The sequence below is a fragment of the Lissotriton helveticus genome, chromosome 12 (assembly GCF_964261635.1).
Source record: "Lissotriton helveticus chromosome 12, aLisHel1.1, whole genome shotgun sequence".
Classification (NCBI taxonomy): Eukaryota; Metazoa; Chordata; class Amphibia; order Caudata; family Salamandridae; genus Lissotriton; species Lissotriton helveticus.
In genome coordinates, this window is record NC_136073.1 from 308,225,787 (window position 1) to 308,246,927 (window position 21,141).

Genomic DNA, 21,141 nt, shown 5'->3' on the forward strand with positions numbered 1-21,141 from the left:
TGTCTCTAAATCAAAGCGCCAGTTCTTGTTTTGAAGAAGAAGAGCCACCATATCAAGAAGCTCAGTAATAAAAGGGCTTCCCTCATTTGTAAGAAGAAACTGGTAAAGCAGTTGGGAGGATTTATAGTTTCTTTATTGGGCACGAATTACCAGCCTCATAGCCGGGAACTGATGGATTACACCCAAAAGATGTACTTGGTACTACGGCAGCAGCTGGAACAGTTGGGGACGTCTACAGGCGATGCCTGGGATCTCTAGAAAAATGAGACTCAGCACCTGGATGCCAAGATTAAAGATATTTTGAACTGGACTGATTTAAAACCTTACGACAAAGCAGGTCTTTACTCCAGTACTCTTCAAAACTTTTAAAAATATTACAGGAAGGCAATAGTGAAAAACAGGCTGACTCTACATGCCTTGACTCTGAACAGCCTCTAACTCCCCCTTCAACGCCTCAAGAACCACCACCATCCTCAGACATCACTGTTGAAGAACTTTTAAAAAATATAAGTCAAAGGTGCAGAGGGTCAGCGCAAATGTTGCGAAGTAAAATGTCAGTTTCTAAAGACCTGTCCTTATGGAAGGAGAGAGGCAAATTCCTCTACGAAGGTCAACCGGTTGTTGGATTCCATATGCAAGACCTATCGCTCCAGAAAGCGCCTAGAGGTTGGGAACAGTTTCTGCGAGCCTCTGCGGAACTCAACATTCCTTTGACGATCGTTGTAATGCTGAATACAGGCAGCTGCTTGAAAGTTTGAAAGATCCAACCTACAGCCCCCCAAGTACTCCAACGCCTGTTATTTTTAACCCCACTCCCTAAGATGCCAGCATCTCCTTTCTTTCCCCGGCTATCTCCCTCTTGTAGTACCAAGGCTCCAGCTCTAAAAAAAAAAAGACATTGTCCAAAATGAACACGTTGTTAAATGACAAAGTTTCTTTTGACTTTTGAACCTAAGTATATTTGTGCCCGCATTTGTTAGTATAGGTTTGCCATAGTTAGCAATTTGACGTTTTTCCTCTTTTATTTCTTTAGTAAGTTTATCAGAGTGTTGCTTGTACTACAAAAAACTATTTTGTAACTAAACCTTTTAACTTTTCAAAGGGTTTCTATCATCTTTTAAAAACATTTTAAATGTGTGTTCTTGTGCCAGAATAGAGATAGTGAGTCTGCATTCATGTTTTTATTCTTTTATTTTAGACAGTCACCATTACACATAAGAGGTGTTACACGATCTTACACTTTGACATCTGCGTATTCTGTTTTAACAGCGCTTGATGTAGACCTAGAGTTTTCCTTTCACACATTTCATAACAATACTGTAATTGTTAATTAGGTTGTTCGATCTAGCCATTATACCCGCAGACATTTTACTAACAAAATATACACAATGCTCCTGCATGTGACAGTGAGAGAATCCTATACCTGTATTTAGTTATACTCCACCCTCGCAGCAGCTTTTTATACATACTCGTATATAGGTTTTGTACAGATGCTATGCTCATGGAATGATGCTGCGCTGTCAAACATTGTAACCTTGCCTTTATCTAAACACAGGGATGCCCAGTGAGTTCCTTCTATGTAGTGCGGATGTGTGTTAAAGACAAGCGTGCTGGGTCTTTCGGACCCTATTTCACCAGGTAGAGTGCTGCTTGGAAAACACCTAACAAGTATTTCTTAGCGTATTTTTGGCACCTTAAGAAATCCCAAATCTGAACAGTGTCCAGTTTACAATATTTTTTAAATAGTCAAAAAAATATGCTGGGCATAGTCGATCTGAATGACACTGTGGAATACAGAGTATACAACCATGTTCGCATTCGTAGCCAAGGGCTGACTAAAACGTATTACTGCTTTTAGATTTACATTTTTGGTCAAGGTGTAGTGGTTACCGTTTTCCATGTCAGGAGTCAGATCGAAAGCGAACAGCATGTAGCTTGTCCCATATCCTTCTCTTGACACAACGACTACCGAGTCACACAAGTGCTTCCCAGTTATCAAAACTTAGTCCAGATATACACTGACAAAATTAGTGTCTCCAAAGCTGGGTGTGTATTGTTTTGCAAGAATATCAGTTCCCGCATGGAACAACGCTGCATAGTAGGAGTCGTAATGTTTAAAACTGAGCGGGTTTGAGGTATAGAGACCACTGAAAACTGTCTTGTCGACAAAACCTATGATAATAGGTTTCAGTAGTTGCCCCAAAAATAAATGTTGCTGCTGGGTTAATCTGGTACCGTCTAGGATGCTGAATATCTTCAGAGCTACACTTTCAACGTGTACTTGCCATTTGAGAGCTGTAAAGCTTTGGCATGAGCCTGTCTGACATTTGGGGACACTTTCACTCTCTTTACAAACAAACTAGCAGACAGTATGACCAGTTTATAATGTTCTGCATCCTCGCAGAGACAGAACAAGACTTTGTTGCAGGTAAGTTTTATCTTAAGATCGATACCGTTGATGAGCCGTTTATCTTGCTAGAAAAGGTCTTAATATGTATGCCTGAGGAGGTCAAACTGTCTACTGCTGGTGGTAAAGCTTGCTCTTTTGACAAAACCCTAGGTCTTCAAAATGTACATAAGTATCCTTGTAGAAGAACCCTGCTGAAAGCTGTCTGTCTAGGGCATTACGGTTGTAATTTAGATTACTCTCAATGTAGGCTCTGTAGGCATATAGGTTATCACTTTGCATGATGAATCAATTGTCTAGCGTAATGGCCACCTCATTAAACATGGCCGCGATGGGGTATGCGATCATTGCCACTTTAGCAGATCGAGGATGTTGGCATCATCTGCTTTTAGGATTTTCCAAACAAGATGCAGCGTAGTATTGTTGAGATCCACATATATATCTGTGGACCCTGACACAAAAAACTCTATTGGCGCCAATGCCGCCAAAGATGCTAGAGGCGATACGTCTATGTAAAAAACTGTTTTCGATATTGTTCTGAGTGGGCTTTAGAGAAAACAAGTCTAACTCTGATTTTGCGCATTCTCCAAATGCGCAATGTACGAAGGCCATGTTTCAGTTTGTTGAGTTTTAAAAGATATTTACGCTAAAGGGTGTTCTATTATTCTTCAAGGCTCTCTTCCGCCTTATTGATCTTTTGTGAGTGCTTTTTGAAGAGTGCCTCCATTTTTTATAGGAGCCAGCGGACCCCTATGCCTCAAAGACCTTTGCTTCATTTTAACACTTGTGCTTGGTCTGTATACGAGTCCTGCTCCTTCTTGGAGTTGTTTCTCCATGCATTCAGCGACAGCAGAAGTCACAGATCCCGCCATATCCTGGGCAATGTTTGAGGCCACCGCTTTAACATGCTTTTTTGCAATTTCATACCCTCTTCTCAAGAAAGGCATAGCTCTTCTAAACAAACTATGGAAAAAAAACTCCAAGTCCTGCCCCATACACAACAGGGTCTCCTTGAAAGAATGGTGGCCCTCCATATGCGGCCTGGTGTCTGTAATAGTCCCTGAACAGAGCGGGGTTGCCGTATGTTTTCATAATCACCATGATGACTTCTTAATATCCACTGGCACGCCGTAGCCTTAAATGAAGCTTAACATAATTTTCCGGCATTTAAAGAACACCGCTCAGATTGATCGTCAATTATCGTGAATTACACCTGGCATGTTATATGTTGTACTGTGCTTAAAACCCTTCTTAATTTACTCATACAGCTAAACTCTTTATCGCGATTTGGAGCTTTAAGAAACACCTTCCTTTTAATATTATCTAATGCTAGTGGAATATTCAAATACGTTTCAATGCTGGCTATAGATTTGTTGATGGCCTCAACAACCGCATGCTGGGGTAATAGTAATGAGGAAAGCCAGCGTGGATGCTCCAGGGGTCTTGATCACACTTTATAGTAAATTTGGCCTTGAGCATTGTAAATGTATTTCATGTTCTTGGATATTGGATTTCAGTTAAGGCTACATCCTAGCCCCCTTTTATGTCCCCTGGTTTAGCCACTTTCATGGTATAATTAGAAATGTGATTGTCGAGGAACATGGCCTTTCGATGCGTTGGAAGGTAAGGAAATATAAAATACTGTTGTCTCCATATTTTCGCCTTCAGAGAGACTTCATACTCACACACCCTGCAGGGAGCTGGCCAGCACCCAACTGTGAATTTCTCAGGTAGCCCCCCATTTGGCAAAGTCCTGTCTGTGAGACCCACTACCTTTCCGTTTCAGAATCTTTTCAACCCTGTACACCTGGTGTGACTCGTCCGGTACCTTTTGTAACTTTTCGTTGTAAAAGGCACCTGACACAGTTTTGCCATCGTAGTCCTTTAACCTGTAAATATATAACACTCAGATTTGTATAGCGCGGCTATCACCCGTGAGGGTTGCTAGGCGCTGTTCCTAGGCATGCAGAGATTACGTGATTTGCCTAGAATCACAGAATTTTGAGCCAACGCCAAAACTCAAATATGGGTCCCCAGCTTCATGCTCAGTAGCTCTGGCCGTTACGCCACATCCTCTCCCGTATATAAGCCCCCAGACTTTCATCTGAGAAGAGTAATATGTGGCACTTGCTGAAGTGGAGCGGAAGACTTAGCGCGAGGAAGTAGGGAGAATTTCAGCACAGGGACTGGGCTCTCTACGTTAAGTTTGGGGCTGCCCTCTGGATGTCAATAAGGATTTCTGGTTCTGGGCACCGTGCAAAATATCATCACGGTGCAGACTATGAACTTCTATTGCTTTCATGGGAAGGCCTTCTCCGACTCGTCAGTTTTTAACCACTGTGCCGACCTTGGGATTTCCATGTTTCTCCAATTACGGCAAAACGGGTTTCCAGCTACAAGGTGACATTTTTAAACCAGTAAAGTAATATAGTATGGGGTGTTAACCAAGGACATTCTAACTGCCTGGCTGACCTGAATTTGGCTATCAACAATCCACTAGCTATTAGTGGTGAAAGGCACAGTTTGTATGGTCAGTTCTATTTGTGCTCACACAAATGAATTTTTAAAAGCAAATATTCAATCCTAGTTTTGGTTTTCGCATGGGCAGTGAGGGACCCAACATCGCCATAGCCATCCCGGATGGCTACAAGATCACCCACAAGGACTGCACCAATGAAGCAGGAGGTGGAATCGCCATCATCCATAAGAACACCCTCAGGGTCTTGACCAGCACCAACGACACCCTCAGCACCGCCATACACCTGCACTTCCAGATGCACACTGATCCCAACACCACCCTCAGAGGAACTCTCATCTACAGACCCCCCGGACCCCGACCTCAGTTCAGCGACTCCATCGCTGACTTCATCAACACACACGCCCTTGCCTCCACAGACTACATCCTCCTCGGAGACCTGAACTTCCACCTCGAGAACAAAAACGACACCAACTCCACCACCCTGATTGATAACCTTGCCAACCTCGGTCTCGGACAGATCATCACAACACCCACCCACTCCGCCAGCCACAAGCTTGACCCCATCTTCTCCGCAAGCGCCCACATCTCCTTCTGCCACACCACCGAACTCCACTGGACCGACCATCGATGTATCCATTTCACCTTCTGGAAACCCGCCACCCACCACCTCACTCAACAGATCCCCTGCCGCAGCTGGAGCAAAATCACTGAAGACCAGCTAAACACCACCCTCGCCCGCAGCCCACCCGCCGGCACCGCTGCCCCCAACCTCAGGCGCTGGATCAACGACTGCCCCAACACTCTCACCCGATCAAGAAACCCTCCAACAAATGCACTAACAAGAAAGCCAGCTGGTTCACCGCGGACCTCCAGACCACTCCGGCTCTCCGTCAGACCCATGCCCGCACCACATCTTCAACAAAGCTAGCACCACCATCGCACCCCATCTCGGCAAGCCCATCAACATCTCCTTCGAGACCGTAACCTTCCCGGAGAGCTGGAAGCATGCTGAGATCAACGCCTTACTCAAGTACCACAAGGCTGATCCGAGGGACCTCAAGAACTTCCGGCCCATCTCCCTGCTCCCAGCGAAAGTCATCGAGAAAACCATCAACAGACAGCTGACCCACTACCTCGAGGAGAACAACATCCTGGACCTGTCCCAGTCCGGGTTCCACAGCAACCACAGCACCGAAACTGCCCTCATCGCCGCCACGATGACATCAGGGCCCTGCTGGACAACTGCGAAACCGCGGCCCTCATCCTCCTGGACCTATCAGCCGCCTTCGACACTCTCTGCCACCGCACCCTACGCACACGACTCCACAATGCAGGAATCCGAGAAAAGGCTCTGAAATGGACCACCTCCTTCCTCTCCGGCAGAACCCAGAGCGTCCGCCTCCCCCCTTTCCATTCCAAAGCCTCCGAGATCATCTGCGGCGTACCCCAAGGATCATCCCTCAGCCCAACATTGTTCATCATTTACATTTACATGGCTCTGCTCGCCAACGTCACCCGACAGCACGACCTCAACATCATCTCTTACGCCGACGACACCCAGCTGACTCTCTCCCTCACTGCCAAAACCAACCTCCACGAAGGAATGAAAGCCGTTGCCGAGTGGATGAAGAACAGCGGCCTGAAGCTGAACTCAGACAAAACGGAGGTCCTCATCCTCGGCCCCAGCCCCTCAGCCTGGATCGACTCCTGGTGGCCGACCACACTGGGAGCAGCACCAACACCCACCGACCACGCACGCAACCTCGACTCAACACTCTCCATGGCCAAGCAAGTCAACGCTGTCTCATCCTCCTACTTCAATACCCTCTGCGTGCTCCGCATGATTTACAGGTGGATCCCAACCGAAACAAGAAGAACAGTCACCCAGGCCCTCGTTAGCAGCAGGCTGGACTACGGAAACCCCCTCTACGCAGCAGCCTCGGCCAAACTCCTAAAACGTCTACAACGCATACAGAACGCCTCAGCACCCCTGATCCTCGACATCCCCCGCCACAGCCACATCACATCCCACCTGAGAGGCTTGCACTGGCTTCCCGTCAACAAGCGGATCACCTTCAAGCTCCTCACCTATGCACACAAGGCACTCCACAACACCGGAGCAGCATACCTTAACAGACGACTCACCTTCTACACCCCGAACCACCAGCTCCGCTCTGCCAACCTCGCCCTCGCCACCATCCCCCGCATCCGAAGAATGACCACCGGCAGCAGATCGTTCTCCCACCTCGCGGCCAAGACCTGGAACACCCTCCCCATCCTCCTACGGCAGACCGAGGACCTACTATCTTTCAGGAGGCTACTCAAGACCTGGATTTTCAAGCGGTAGCAGCACCCCTCCCCCTCCCCCCAGCGCCTTGAGAACCTCACGGGTGAGTAGTGCGCTTTACCAATTTCTTGATTGATTGATTGATTGCTACAGAGTAAAGAAGTCAAAGCCTGTGCAGAAACATTTGGAAAAAATATTGAACATATGGCAGCAGCAACGCTAAACTTTCTAAAAATCAATTATTGATGTTCAAAATAAGTAGTTTTGTAAATTGCTGCCTTTCATGAACACACAATGTTTTTATGATGTTTCAGGACAATTACAATGACTTTCACACGTTGCAATATTAGCTGGCTGAACATCTCTGAATGTTCCTTTAACCTGCTGGGTCGTGGAAAGCCCAAGACATTAAAGAAAAGTGAATACCTCCGGTCTTCGTGTGCATGCTCTCTATTGTATAACTGGAGTTGGTTTTTATATATATATATATATATATATATATTACCTACTGGCGGTCGCCAGTAGGTAGTTATAGTTAGGATTGATTTCCATAGGGAAATCGCAACATTCTATTGGGAATAACTTTGGCACCGGTTGAGGAATCTGCCTGAATGTGTCAGCAACTTTGCCTCGCGGCTCTCCGCTCCTTCTCTGAAAGTTTGGGGGGGATGCGTCAAGCGGGGGCCGAGATAAAAGGGGGGTCCCAAAACGTGTTTTCCCCATGTTAATTTCCATAGGGCGGTCTGTCGCACTTTTAGCTCGAACGGCTGAATGGATTTTCACCAAACTTGGCAAATTCGTGGGGACTGGTAGCCCGATGTGCCTTTGCTATGTCTCAAGATATGTGCTCCAGAGGATTTTGAGTAATTTAGGTTAAAAAAAATGTATATATCTGTAAGCGCGCCCCGGTACGCACACCGGGGCGCGCTCCGGGCGCGCCACGCGACTTGCGCACGGAAAGCTGATTGGCTCTCGGGTGTCTGTAAACATTCCAAACTGTTTGGAGCGGCCGCCATCTTGTGTCTCGGTAGGATCGAGACACAAGAGGTGGCAAAAACAAAGGGGGAAATAACCAAAAGGGGGCAGGGTAGACCCCCCTGACCCCCTAGGTTTGATGTGGGGGCCATAAAAGGGTCCCGCGGGACAAAAAATGTTTAAAAAAATTTCAATTTCCGCGGGGGAGCGCACGGTACGCGTACCAGGGAGCGTACTTTGGTGAAAAATAGTGAAAATAGTAGTGAAAAATAATCATTTTGAGTGATTAGAGGTAGGGTAGCTCTGAAAAGAGCTTTTGGGTTCTGTGGCTGTTTTAGATACCTACAAGTACGTCCCACACACACCCACACGCACACAACCCCACACCCCCACAGTCACACACTCCCCACACATACCTCACACACGCACACCTCCACCCACACTCAAACACCCCACACCCCCACACCGACATCTTATACATCCACACCCACACCCACACACCCCACACCCACACACACACCTCACCCCCCCAACACACACACACACACGCACACACAGATACCTCACAGACACACCCCACACATCCCACACACACACCTCCCTCCCCCCACAGACACACACACACCTCACAGACACACCCACACAACCCACACATACACACACATCCTACACACATATCCCCCACACACACACCCCCCCACACACACCGCACCCACTCACACCTCCACCTACACCCAAACACCCCACACACCCACACACACAGCTTACACAGCCACACCCCCACCCACACCCACATACCCCACACACTTACACACACCTATACACCTCACCCCCCCCCAGACACACACACACACACCTCACAGACACACCCCACACATCCCCCACACACACCTCCCCCCTCCACACATGGGGAAAACTCAGTGAAACAGTAAAATAATAATTTAAAGTGCTTAGAGGTAGGGTAGCTCTGAATAGAGTTGTTGTGTTGTGTGGCGTATTTAAGTACCAACATGTAGGTACCAATGCAGAGTTTTAAATTCAATGTAGACCGTCTCCTTTGTAGATAATTTGTATGTTGTTACAGAAGTTATTGTGGTATATGGAATCCATAGCATAGTCTGTCAGGAAAGTAGAAAGAGATCCTTTAAGCACACCCTGAGAAGGTCTAGGGGATCAGAGGTAGTCTATCCTGCTCCCTTATGATGTTTTCCAGTATTACATTTAATCTCTTCTAAATGTATAGAAAATTGGCGGTGATATCGTGCATTAGAGACAGGCTGTGAGAGAAAGGAGGCAGGAGATGAAAAACAGATGTCAAATACACTTTGGAGATAATATAGTGGGAGAAAGGAAGTAACTATGAGCAAACTTACTATGTATCACAAAAAAAATTGCACAGTATACTATAAGTCTCACATTATATTATATTCATTTTGGTACTATTTCATTGATTACATATAAAAAAGAATAATGTCTGGAACAATTTTTAATTATTAAATATAAATTTATTGCTCTGATTTTTCAAAATTTAATAAGACTTCCAACATTATGTCGTCGGGAATGTCCTCATTTGGATTACATGATTCCATTTCTTCCACATATTTGAGAAACTCTTCATCAAGAGACTGATCCAAAAAATCTGAATCGTTATTCTCTTCCTCTGGGTTGTCCTGAAGAACAAGTTCGAATGAAATATTACATTTATTTTGATCTCCTTCCATTATGTTGCTGTAAATTGCATAACAAATAAATATATCAGTAGAGATAGGGCACTGTTGGGTTTAAGTTCAGAGAGGTACTTTTGAGTTTTTAACAGTCAAGTTATCTTTGGGCAGTGTATGGTATCAGGCAGGAAGTAGAAATATAAAAAAGTGCTTGTGAAGAAGCTTAAGTAAATTCATAAATATACTAGAGAAGCCTAAATCAATCCATAACTATAACAGAGAAGCCTATCTGAATCTATAACTATAACAGAGGGACAGTAAACAACTATCATAAAACGTTTTTCCAATTTAACTTAAAGTGCAGAACATAGTTCCCCTTAAAAATTAACAAATTACCTTTCAGAAAGGAGTTGATGTTTTCAGAGGAAATCCTTTATAAATGTACCTCAGGTAGTAGTACTCAAAATGGCCGTGTTTCCCTCTCATTTTTCATATATATTCATGTTCATAACCAATGAAATGTCAGCACATAAAAATAAAAAATGAAAGTAACATTTTCATTGGTTGGAAATTCTAACACTTTCATATGTGTTTTAGTCATGTAATTTACCTCAGGATATTTAGACAGTGCTACAGCTCAAATGGCTCAATGGAATTCCACCAAATTTGGGAAAATGGTAGGCACTGGTATGTAGTATGACCTATTCTATATTTGGTGAAAGTGTCTCCAGTGGTTTTTATGTAAATTAACTTTTAACATTTTTGGGAGCGCTTTCCGGTGCGCGCCCCGGTACGCGTACCGGCAGCGCTACGGGAGTCCTCCATTTTGTGTTTCGGTAGATTTGAGACAGAAAATGGAGGACAAACAACGTTGGGAATGGGTATAAGGGGACACAGTAGGCACTCCCTGGCCCCCTAGGTTTTCTGAGGGGGTGTTAGGAGGCCCATATAGACCCAAAAAAAACAAAACATTATTTTCAAATTTTCGCGGGGGGAGCGCCCGGTACGCGCACCGGGAAGCGCACCGGGGAGCGTACTTTGGTGAAAAATAGTGAAAAAAAGTTAGAAAAAGATAATCATTTGGAGTGATCAGAGATAGGGTAGCCCTGAAAAGGGATTTTGGGTTCTGTGGCTGATTTAGGTACCTACAAGTAGGTACCAATGCACAGTCTTAAATTCAGGAGGAATATTCTATTCCCCTCATCTGAAAAGTGCACACCATCTCCTCTGTAGATATCTTGCATGTTGTAACGCAAGTTATTATTGTATATTGAACCCATTCCATAGTCTCTCATGTAAGCAGAAACAGATTTATTCACATGTTTCCGTGCTTTCTCAAATTGTGGACAAAATTGATTGGACCACTTCCATTTCTGCCTTTGGCATATATTGGAATATACCAAGGCAGTTTGAGGAAAAAATGCCATAAATTGATCAAAGGTGTCCTTTAAAAGCATTTCCAGACCTACCCCAGTCAAAGTGTCCAAGTCATTTCCTCCACAGTGCACAATTAAAAGGTCAGGGTGTGGCAAATGCAAAAAGGTTTTCACCAATGGTATCAATTGGTGACATTTCAATCCTCTCTGGCCAATCCATTTAATCTTCACATTTGGTAAGTCAAGGTTGTGAAAATTTCTGGTAGCTGCATACCTTTGAGCCCCGTGGATATAGCTATGTCCAATAATCCAGACAGAATACATGGTGAGAGGAGATTCTGATGCAGTCAGATGAAGTGTGGAAAAGAAATGGCAGTTGGAACAATAGGAGTTTGCAACAAAAAAAACCTGTGGAGTTTCAGTGCTCTTGAATCACAAGCAATGATTGGTAGAATGAGATAGTTGAAAACTGAAAGTTAGGCTGCATGGTTGTGTTCTGTGTAAGAAGTAATTTGAATGGTTAAGAAAAGTCATTTAAAGAAACCTTGCACCAGAAAAGCTGGTGTATTCGCAGGTCAAACATCCTTGCTGAGGTGATTTGCAACATTGTAGAATAAACTTTTAACCCTGGGAGCTCAGTGAGGAGGGAGTTGCTATGGTAACAGGTAGAAAGGGCTGAGGGGGGGAAGGGTGTTGATTTGAAAATACAGAGGGAAGAGATTTGATTGGTTACCATGAGCAATATGTGTGTAGAATTAGAGGGTTTCTGTGCCTTTATGGTTTGCAGTGCCTGGAGAACATACCTTTTCCTCTGCTAAAGAAATATTGGTGTGTGTATCTGACACTGTTCTGAATCTCCTAAAATATTTGTAAAGGTGAGTTATGATTTATTTAATACTCCCTTAGGGGATACATTGAGGGGAGCAGGCTCGAATTATTTAATGTCTCCCTTAGGGGATACATTGAGGGGAGCAGGCTCGAATTATTTAATGTTTACGCTAGAGGGGTTCCGGGGGATACTGCCTCAGTAATTTTAACGAGTCTAGACATAGCATTAGCTAAGTGTCCCCCATCTGCTAAAATTATAGTGGGCGGGGATTTTAACTGCACGTATGAACCCCTTTCTGGGGATGATCCTTTGGGTACCGAGGAGGAAGATTCTAGATGGTCTATCCCAGCCTTGTCTCTACCCCCTATTCGAAAATGGTCAGCAAGGGCAATACAAATTAATGCCCTCACTAGGGAACACAATCTAAGGGCACTCAACGGCAGGACTAGGTCCGACAGTGTGGGTGCAATGACCTTCAACAGGCTCAATGGTCCGTCTAGAATTAATTACATCTTACTGGACGTTAGATTGTGGAAAGACCTAATAGATATGGAGGTGGTGGCTACTCAGGATAGTGACCACAACCCCCTCTGCTCTAAGTTTAGGTGGGGTAACCCCAAGGGTAGGGGGACGAGTGCTCCCCTGAGGTTAACCAAAGAGGTTATCCCTTACAATAAGAACCGTAGGCTGAAATGGGACAAGGCCCATTTGCAGGAAGATCAACTTGGGAGTATAAAATCTCTTGTGGTAGATTTGACCTTGGACTTGGCGGTATGGGAACAGGGAATGGGAAGTGCACCGGAGTCGCCCATTGCCCTTGATACAGCCTACAAAACCACAATAGAGCAAGTGAGCCAATATTTTTTAACCAAAGGGAAAAGCCATAGAGTTAATAACACACCTCCCATTTCTAGTAATCCCTGGTATTCGGCCCAGTGCAAGGGAAAAAGGAAAGAGCTAACAGCTGCCCTACTTAAAAATGATCCTTCACTAGTTAGAGCGGCTAGGAAGGACTATTCAAGGGTAATGGCACTGGCCAAACGAGAGTGGGAGGAACAACATTGGCAGGACCTACTCTGTGCTGTCAGCATGAGGAACTCAAGGTTATTCTGGGACCTTATTAATAAAGCTAGGCAGCAGAGCGCACAGCCTTTAGCCGCCCACATAACAAGCCAGCAATGGTTTGACCACTTTTCGGCACTATATGGTGGAACTGAAGTCCCCTCTTGCCCAATGGTAGCTAGGGGTAGGGAAGGGGAACTTATAGGGGAGCTCGAGGACCCATTCTCGCCCTCGGAAGTAGTAGTGGCCATCAGACATCTGACCCCGAAGAAGGCGGCTGGTCCGGATGGGATCCCGGGGGACCTTTTGATAGAGGAACCCAGGGCTTGGGCCGAATTAATTGCCATTATAATGAATCTGATTGCCAGGGGTCACCCCGTGCCAGATTCTTGGAAGGGGGCAGAGGTGGTCACTGTGTTCAAAAAGGGGGCTAGAGAGGACCCTGCCAATTACAGACCTATCAGTCTGATAGACGTGATTCAGAAAGTGGTTGGCAGGGTCATTATCTCAAGGGTTGGAGCATGGATGGAAGAGGAACAAATCCTCTCCCACCTCCAAGCAGGATTCCGCCAGAAGGTGGGTACGATGGACCAGGTCTTTCGCTTTTTTGTCATCTATTGGAAGTCAATTACCATCAAAAGGGGTAGCCTTTACATGGCTTTCATAGATCTCAAGACGGCTTTCGACCTGGTCCCTCGAGTAAAGCTGTGGGAGACACTAGAGAAGATGGGTTTCCCCGGTTCTCTTCTGAGTTTTATTGTAAGGCTCCACGAGGGGAATTATGCGAGGATCAGATGGGGCACCCAGGGCCAGCTGACAAATAAGGTGCCCGTGAGGAGGGGAGTACGCCAGGGATATGTTATGGCACCGACCCTCTTCTCTCTATTTGTGAATGGATTGGTGGATCATCTGAGAGAGGAAGAGGCGGATGCACCATCCCTGGCGGGGGAAAGAATCCCCACTCTACTCTTCGCGGATGACACCATACTGATCTCTAATTCCCCGGTGGGACTCCAAAAGCTTCTGCACCGATTCAGCACCTCTTGTACAGATAGAGGACTTACCATTAACACCTCGAAAACTAAGCTCATGGCTCTTTCACCCTCCAAAAGATTTAGAAATAATTTTACGCTCAATGGGGAACCCTTGGAGTTGGTTGATTCATTCGACTATTTGGGGGTGCGGGTAAATAGTCGGATGAATTGGAAGGACCACCTGGCCAAAATGTTACTTGGCCATAAAAGAGTATCAGGGGTGACCTTGAAGGAGCATCGGGAGTCAACGAGTAAACCTGTGGCACCGGTCATGGCAATCTATGAGGGCCAGATACTCCCGGCCGCATTATATGGCTCCGAGCTGTGGGGGTTTGAAAATGTTTCTGAGCTAGTTGCAGCGGAAAACAAGTTTCTGAGGGACCTGGTGGCTCTTCCTGTTTCTACCCCGCTAATCCCTCTGCGGCTAGATCTGGGCAGGCGATCCTTCAAAGATCTAGTGCGGCTGTGCCCTCTATTGTTCTGGGCTCGGTTGCGAAGGACCAGGGAGCTCGCCAAATATGCTACTGGGCTGGATGAACTAATATTGCTCGACATCGGTAACAAGATCGGGTGGTTGAGCAACGTGAGGCAGTTGGTGGTGCAATTGGGCCTGAGAGATGTGTGGGCGAGTCAAATGCCACCCCCCAAACCGGTGATTAAGAAGTTATACTGGGACTGGGTTCAGGCAGAGGCAACACACAATGGGGTTGGGGGTTTACTCACTGAGCGGTTTTTAGAGTTTAAATGGTCTAGGAAGTTGGAACCCTTCCTCGAACTTATAGCCAAGCCTCTGGACTGAGCCCTTTATTTAAAACTCAGGTATGGGACCCTTCCGGTGCATGAGTTCACCGCGGGGTGGTCTAATGCTGGTGGTCCTCCGCGCCCCTGCCCTGGGTGCGCGGCACCAAAGGAGTCTGTGGCGCATTTACTTTTTGCCTGCCCCGCTTATAAAGTTGCCAAGAAGGTCTGGTTGAAACCAGTATGTATGGGGTTGGGTTTGAGGTGCCATAGAATGGCCCTACGAGTTCTCACCACTGACCCGACATCCCCTGCCATGGTATGCGGGGTGGCTAAATATCTGAGCAGTGCATGGATGACTCGTACTAGGAGGATGAAGGTATACTCCACCCCGCCAAATTGCTAGCAGACCCTTATAGGTAGGGCGCTATGATGATGACGGGATAGATTTGAAGTCATTTTATCCATTATGCAACTGTGTACAGATGAGGATGTTTGGCTGGGGTCTCATAATAATCACCCAATGTACTGTATATTGTGTTGGCTTCAACTTTTTACCTAGGGTATTTTATCGTTGATAGCTTTTACCATTGTTTCATTGTATAACATGTATTCTTTTATGGTGAGAATTTTTACCGAATAAAGATTGCGAAGAAGATTTATTTAATATACATAGAGACTTGTATACTCTATGGAGAATATTTGGAAGCAAATTGTGGTTTTTTAATGTTGCTTTGTGTCTTGCTTTTTGATAATGCTTGGTAAAAAGTTTTTACTGCATAGAGTAATTGTATTTTGTAAAATTGTGAAGTTTTAGTAGTGACATGGAATGCTTCTACATAGGACCTGTGCTGTGTTTTTTAAATGGGATGTCAAAAACGATTTTGGGAAAAATTAATGGCTTTTACATTTTTTTAAAGGAATAAAGAATGTGTGCATGTTTAAAGAAATACATTTGACTCTTTACAATGATGTAACCTGTGTTAACTCAGTGTAGGAAGCATATTGAGTTTGTTTGCATAGAGGAATTGTATTTTGTAAAATTGTGAAGCTTCATGTGAAAGCTTTTGCCTTCTTCTTATCCCTGGTTTTTACATTTTTGAGTATAATGTGGCGCAGAGGTTTAAAAAGTGACGCATCTAACTACATGCGTCACTTTTTAAATATGGTGCAAAAAGGTACATGTTTGGGCTTTCCTGGGGAGCGTAGGTGGTGAGGCTTGTGTCTAAGAGTGCACTGGACTAGGCTTCATGAAGCCTATCCCCAACTGCACTCATAGACACAGGTATCAATTTGACTCTTTACAATGATGTTACCTGTGTTAACTCAGTGTAGGAAGCATATTGAGTTTGTTTGCATAGAGGAATTGCATTTTGTAAAATTGTGAAGCTCCATGTGAAAGCTTGTGCCTCAGTCTTATCCCTGTTGTGAGGCAGGTGCAAGATTTTGATGTAACAGTGTCCTAAAAGAGACGCAGTGAAATCTCATAGATTTTACTGCGTCATTATTACGAGGCTTTTTGTGGAGAAATGACCCCTCTCTGTACATTACACTTGACAGAGGTATAATGTGGTGCAAAAGGTTTTAAAAATGACGCATCTACCTAAATGCGTCACTTTTTAAATATGGTGCAACAAGGCACATGTTTCATGACGTCAATGCGTCACAAAAAGTGACGCTTCAGTAGCGCAAAACTGACGCATGGCTTTATAAATGAGGATCAATTAAGTCATCTGTGTTACCTGAGATTAGGAAGTAGATTGTGAAGATGAGGTGAGACATGTCCAGAGGGACAGAGGAGGTGAGGTTTATTATCAAGACTGTATTGGGAGAGAGGCCTTTCTCGGGAAGCATAGGTGGTGAAGCGTGTGTATAAGAGTGCAGTGGACTTATACACAGGTCTCATCTTCTTTGTACTTGTGGACAGAGCTGTCTTCCACTATAATCTTCAATACAGGCCTCACATTTTGTGCACCCCTGGAGAATCCTCACCTGATCTGTAACCCTGAATAGATCATTTTCTTTTTGTCATTGCTTTGTTGTTTGGTAATAGTGGTCTATAATGTGCTACTTTTTTCTTTAACACAGATTGAAATCGTTATTTCAAGAGTAAGCAAAGATGCCCACAAGAGAAAGGACAAGAAAACAACGTAACCGGGAAAAATCAAAAACAGCAACGGAATTACAGCACTCTTCCACAACAAATACTTCAAAAAACAGGAACCAAGCTCCTGGTAAGACAACTAAGTCTTTTTTACGTAACATATGTACATCCCAAAAAAAATGATGGACAGCATGTAGAAAAAGAAAATGAGAGAGTAAAATTGAAAAGGAAGGAGTGAACTTCAAAGAATCCTAAAACTGGAGCAGGAGAGAATAATATGTATAGGAATAGAAGGTAGAATCAGTTTAGAGACATGCGTAGACGAATGTTTCGCAATAGAGTGGAAAAGGTAAACAGAGAGCTGCTTTTTATAAGAAAAAGAAAAGTGTAGAGAAGATTGTTGATCAGGCTTTTGAAGTTAAGAAAAAATTATTTATTTTAATAATCAATAGAATTAGGACACTTAACAAGACAATTGATGTGTTCAAATCAAACAGTAGATGGAAAAGAGTAATTAATCGGACTAATTTTTGTAAAGTTTTTTCTGGAGAATGGATGCACAGTTCAAGTTGTGAGCCATTTTTTAATGAGGAGAGTTACTTCCAGGAGAATGATTTAGTGCATGCAGTTGACACCAGTGGTCGAGCGTATGTAGTGAAAGACGGTTGTCCGATTGAAAAAGAGAAACTTGTGCCTAGAGAACCAGAAGAGGTGTTATCTGATGGAGTTTTAGGGAGACGTACTAAGGGTCCAGTGTACACTTGGAAGTGTAGTCGTATTTGTAGTGTGCGACAGGAATCAATTGATTTGTTTTGTAATTTCTTACGTACATATAGTAAGAAAAGTCTAAAGCAGAAAATGAAGTTGTTGCAAGATTTAGATCCTTGCAGAGTGAGAGAAAAGACAGGTTTGCAAGGCCATTCACTGGCTTGTCTTTCTAGAAAAGTCTTTCAGAGTGTTTTTCATCATTTTAGGATGTTAGCAGTGCATCATACCAAAATGAGGAAATTAGTGAGAATGTTGTATTATGCAAAAAGTCCAGCACTTAAGCTTAAACAATTAAACAGTGCTCTTTTGCATGGAACTGAATTAGATGTGAAGAAGATTTGTGAAGAAATTGAGATTTGTTATTTTGATAAAAAAGAGGATAGTGTAGAAATTGACACAGCAATTCAAGGTAATGTGGAAGACAATGTACAGATTTCAAGTACAGAAAAGTTTGAGCAGGAAATTACCAGGTTTAAGGTGAAATCAAGTGAAAGGCCGAATATTACTTGTGTGTGTTGTCGACGAAGTCATTATAAGCATCAAACTAGATTAGTTGATTTATACGTAAAAAGTGAAAAGGTGAATAATTATGAGTGGAAAGATTTTGCAACTTATTTGTGGGTGGAGAATTGTTTTGATTTGAGTTCTGATCAGCGTATTTATAAATATTGTTATGATAAATTAAATCAAAACAGAATGCCTGCTAGAGCTGTTCATAATAATCTGGAGTTGGTAGACATTCCCCCTGAATTGATGGATTTAAATACATATGAGTCTATTTTGATTCAATGTGTCCACCCTTTTCAGGCAATTGTTCGCATGGAGCCTAAGATAGGGAAATTGCCTCCTACAGATTTGCAGAGAGGATTAAAGGAAAGAGTTGTTTATTTGCCTCTAGATTTAAAAAAATATTGATACAATTGGTATAGAAAAAGTAGAAGAGGAACCTTTAGTTATTCTAGTTAATGGGGTTCCGACAAAGAGTAAAAAAATCTGGCAAGATTTAGTGGATGTTAGGAAAGTCAAAAAGGCAACGTTGTATTTAGTCAAAAACAATGAGTGCATTCCAAAGAAGTAATGGGGAATGCAATTGAATTGTTTCAAATGAAAGCAGCAAAAGGAAGTCCCGTTAGTGTATGGGAAGAAAGTTTGGAAGCTCGTTGTTTTCCACAGCTATTTCCAACAGGTCGAGGTGGACGATATGACGATCTACCACTTCAAATTCCTGCATCTGAATATCGAACTGTAAGATTATATGCTGAAGATCCAAGGTTTCGTCAATGCATTCCCTATTTGTTTCATCTACTGTATGGAAGTGACTTGTCTGGGCTTTCTTATGCAGTAAACCATATACTGAAAAGTGGAGCACATCTGCAAAATGTTTCGGCGAGGGATTTTATGGAGAAAGTGAATCTGCAAGATAATATTTTGGAATCTCATCTAATCAATCTCATGGCATGTCAGCGTGGTACAAACGAGTATTGGTACAGTCTTCATGGGGAATTGAAATGTATGCTAAGAAACTTAGGAACTCCTACATGGTTCATCACTCTTAGCTGTGCCGAGTATGCATGGGATGACTTACTCCAATTTCTACGAGAGGCAAATGCAAATATACAAAATATAGAATTCAAAACACCTGGAGAACTGTGGTCTTTGGATCCAGTGAATGTATGCAGATATTTCAATCATAGATTTGAAGCTATGATGTCTTTTATTACCAACAAAATAAATCCTCCCCTTGGCGAGGTTTTGGATTTCTTTTGGAGAAAGGAGTATCAAGCGAGAGGTGCTCCTCATATACATATGTTGTTGTGGATTAAAGATGCACCCAAATTTGGAACAGATTCGGATGAAACAGTGATGAGCTTCATTGAAGAGTATTCAACATGTGCTGTTCCGAAAACTACCAAAGAAAATAGTTTAAGGCAACAAGTTTTACGCTTTCAATCCCATCGTTGTGGAAAGTACTGTCGTCGAAAATTCAGAAACAAAGACAAGTTCTACACAAAATGTTGTTTCGCCTTTCCACGACCAGTGATTTCTAAAGGAAGAGTAAATAATTTGATGTCTTCTCTGCGACATAGTGTTATGAGGAAATCACAAAAAAATACATACAATTTAAAAAGAAACGAAGAGTCCAAGTACATCAACGACTACAACCCAGTGATTTTGTCCATGTGGAATGCTAACATGGATAGTCAATTTGTTGCTGACAACTCTATTGCTGTGGCTCGATATGTGACGTCTTACATCATAAAAAAAGAAAAGACAGAACTGAAGGAAATGTGGGAGGACATTTCACATGAAAAGAGTCTAAGCAAGAAATTATACAGTTACAGTCTGAAGATGTTGTCGCATCGAGAAATTGGAGCATATGAATGTTCTGATCGATTGTCATCAGCAAGTCTCTATGCCAAATCTAGAACCATCATTTGGGTGAGTCTAGGTCTTGCTGCAACACGAAATCGAGTTTTGAAATCTGTACAAGAAATAGAGTATTTGGCGGAGAAAGAACCAGAAAGGACAGATATTTTGAAGACCAACATGTTGGATACATACTATCCAAATAGAAGTAGTCATCTTGAGAACGTTTGTTTGTATGTTCTGCAAAACTATATTTATAAGAGAACCATCAGAGAAGATATTAACAATGGAATATATGCTATCATTGGGTGTGAAGGATGTCTAGTGAGACAGAAAAAATGCCATTTGATTAATCATCGAAAATTGAGTTGCGAAAATCCAGAGAAAAGGGAATTTTACTATTTGGCTCTTTCGCAACTCTTTAAGCCATGGCATACAGAAGAGGAACTATTGGAGATTTTCTCTGTTACGAAGATTCTTTTAATGCAACCAAGGATACCATAGAATGTGCTGTTTTTCCAAATTATCTGCAAATGTTGAACGAAGAAATAGAGCAAGAAGCCACAATTGCTGCAGAGATTGCTAGAGACAGTTCCCAAGACAGTCAGAGTTCTGCTTCATTGAGGCAGGATCCACTTGGAGGACCAATTATCCAAAATGAAGCTGCCACTGCCATGGATGAGGTGGAAAGAGCTATGGAACAAGCTCAAAATGATGAAGTTAACTTAGAAGATTTGGCAAAACAACTAAACATTGAGCAGAAATAGATATATGACGAAGTCACAGAACAGATTGAACATGGATTCAGTCATGAGAAAAAAGAGTGCTCATGTACATCATTTAAGCCTGTCCAACTGTAAGTGAGTGGAGAAGCGGGAACTGGAAAAAGTTTTCTGATTAAAGCAATTGCAACTTATTTGCAGAAAAGGACTGAATCACTGCTGTCTTGTGTTGTTACCGCTCCAACTGGGCTGGCAGCACATAACATTAAAGGGATTACTTTACATCGTTTACTGATGCTGCCAGTGGAGCATGATAACAAATTGGAGTA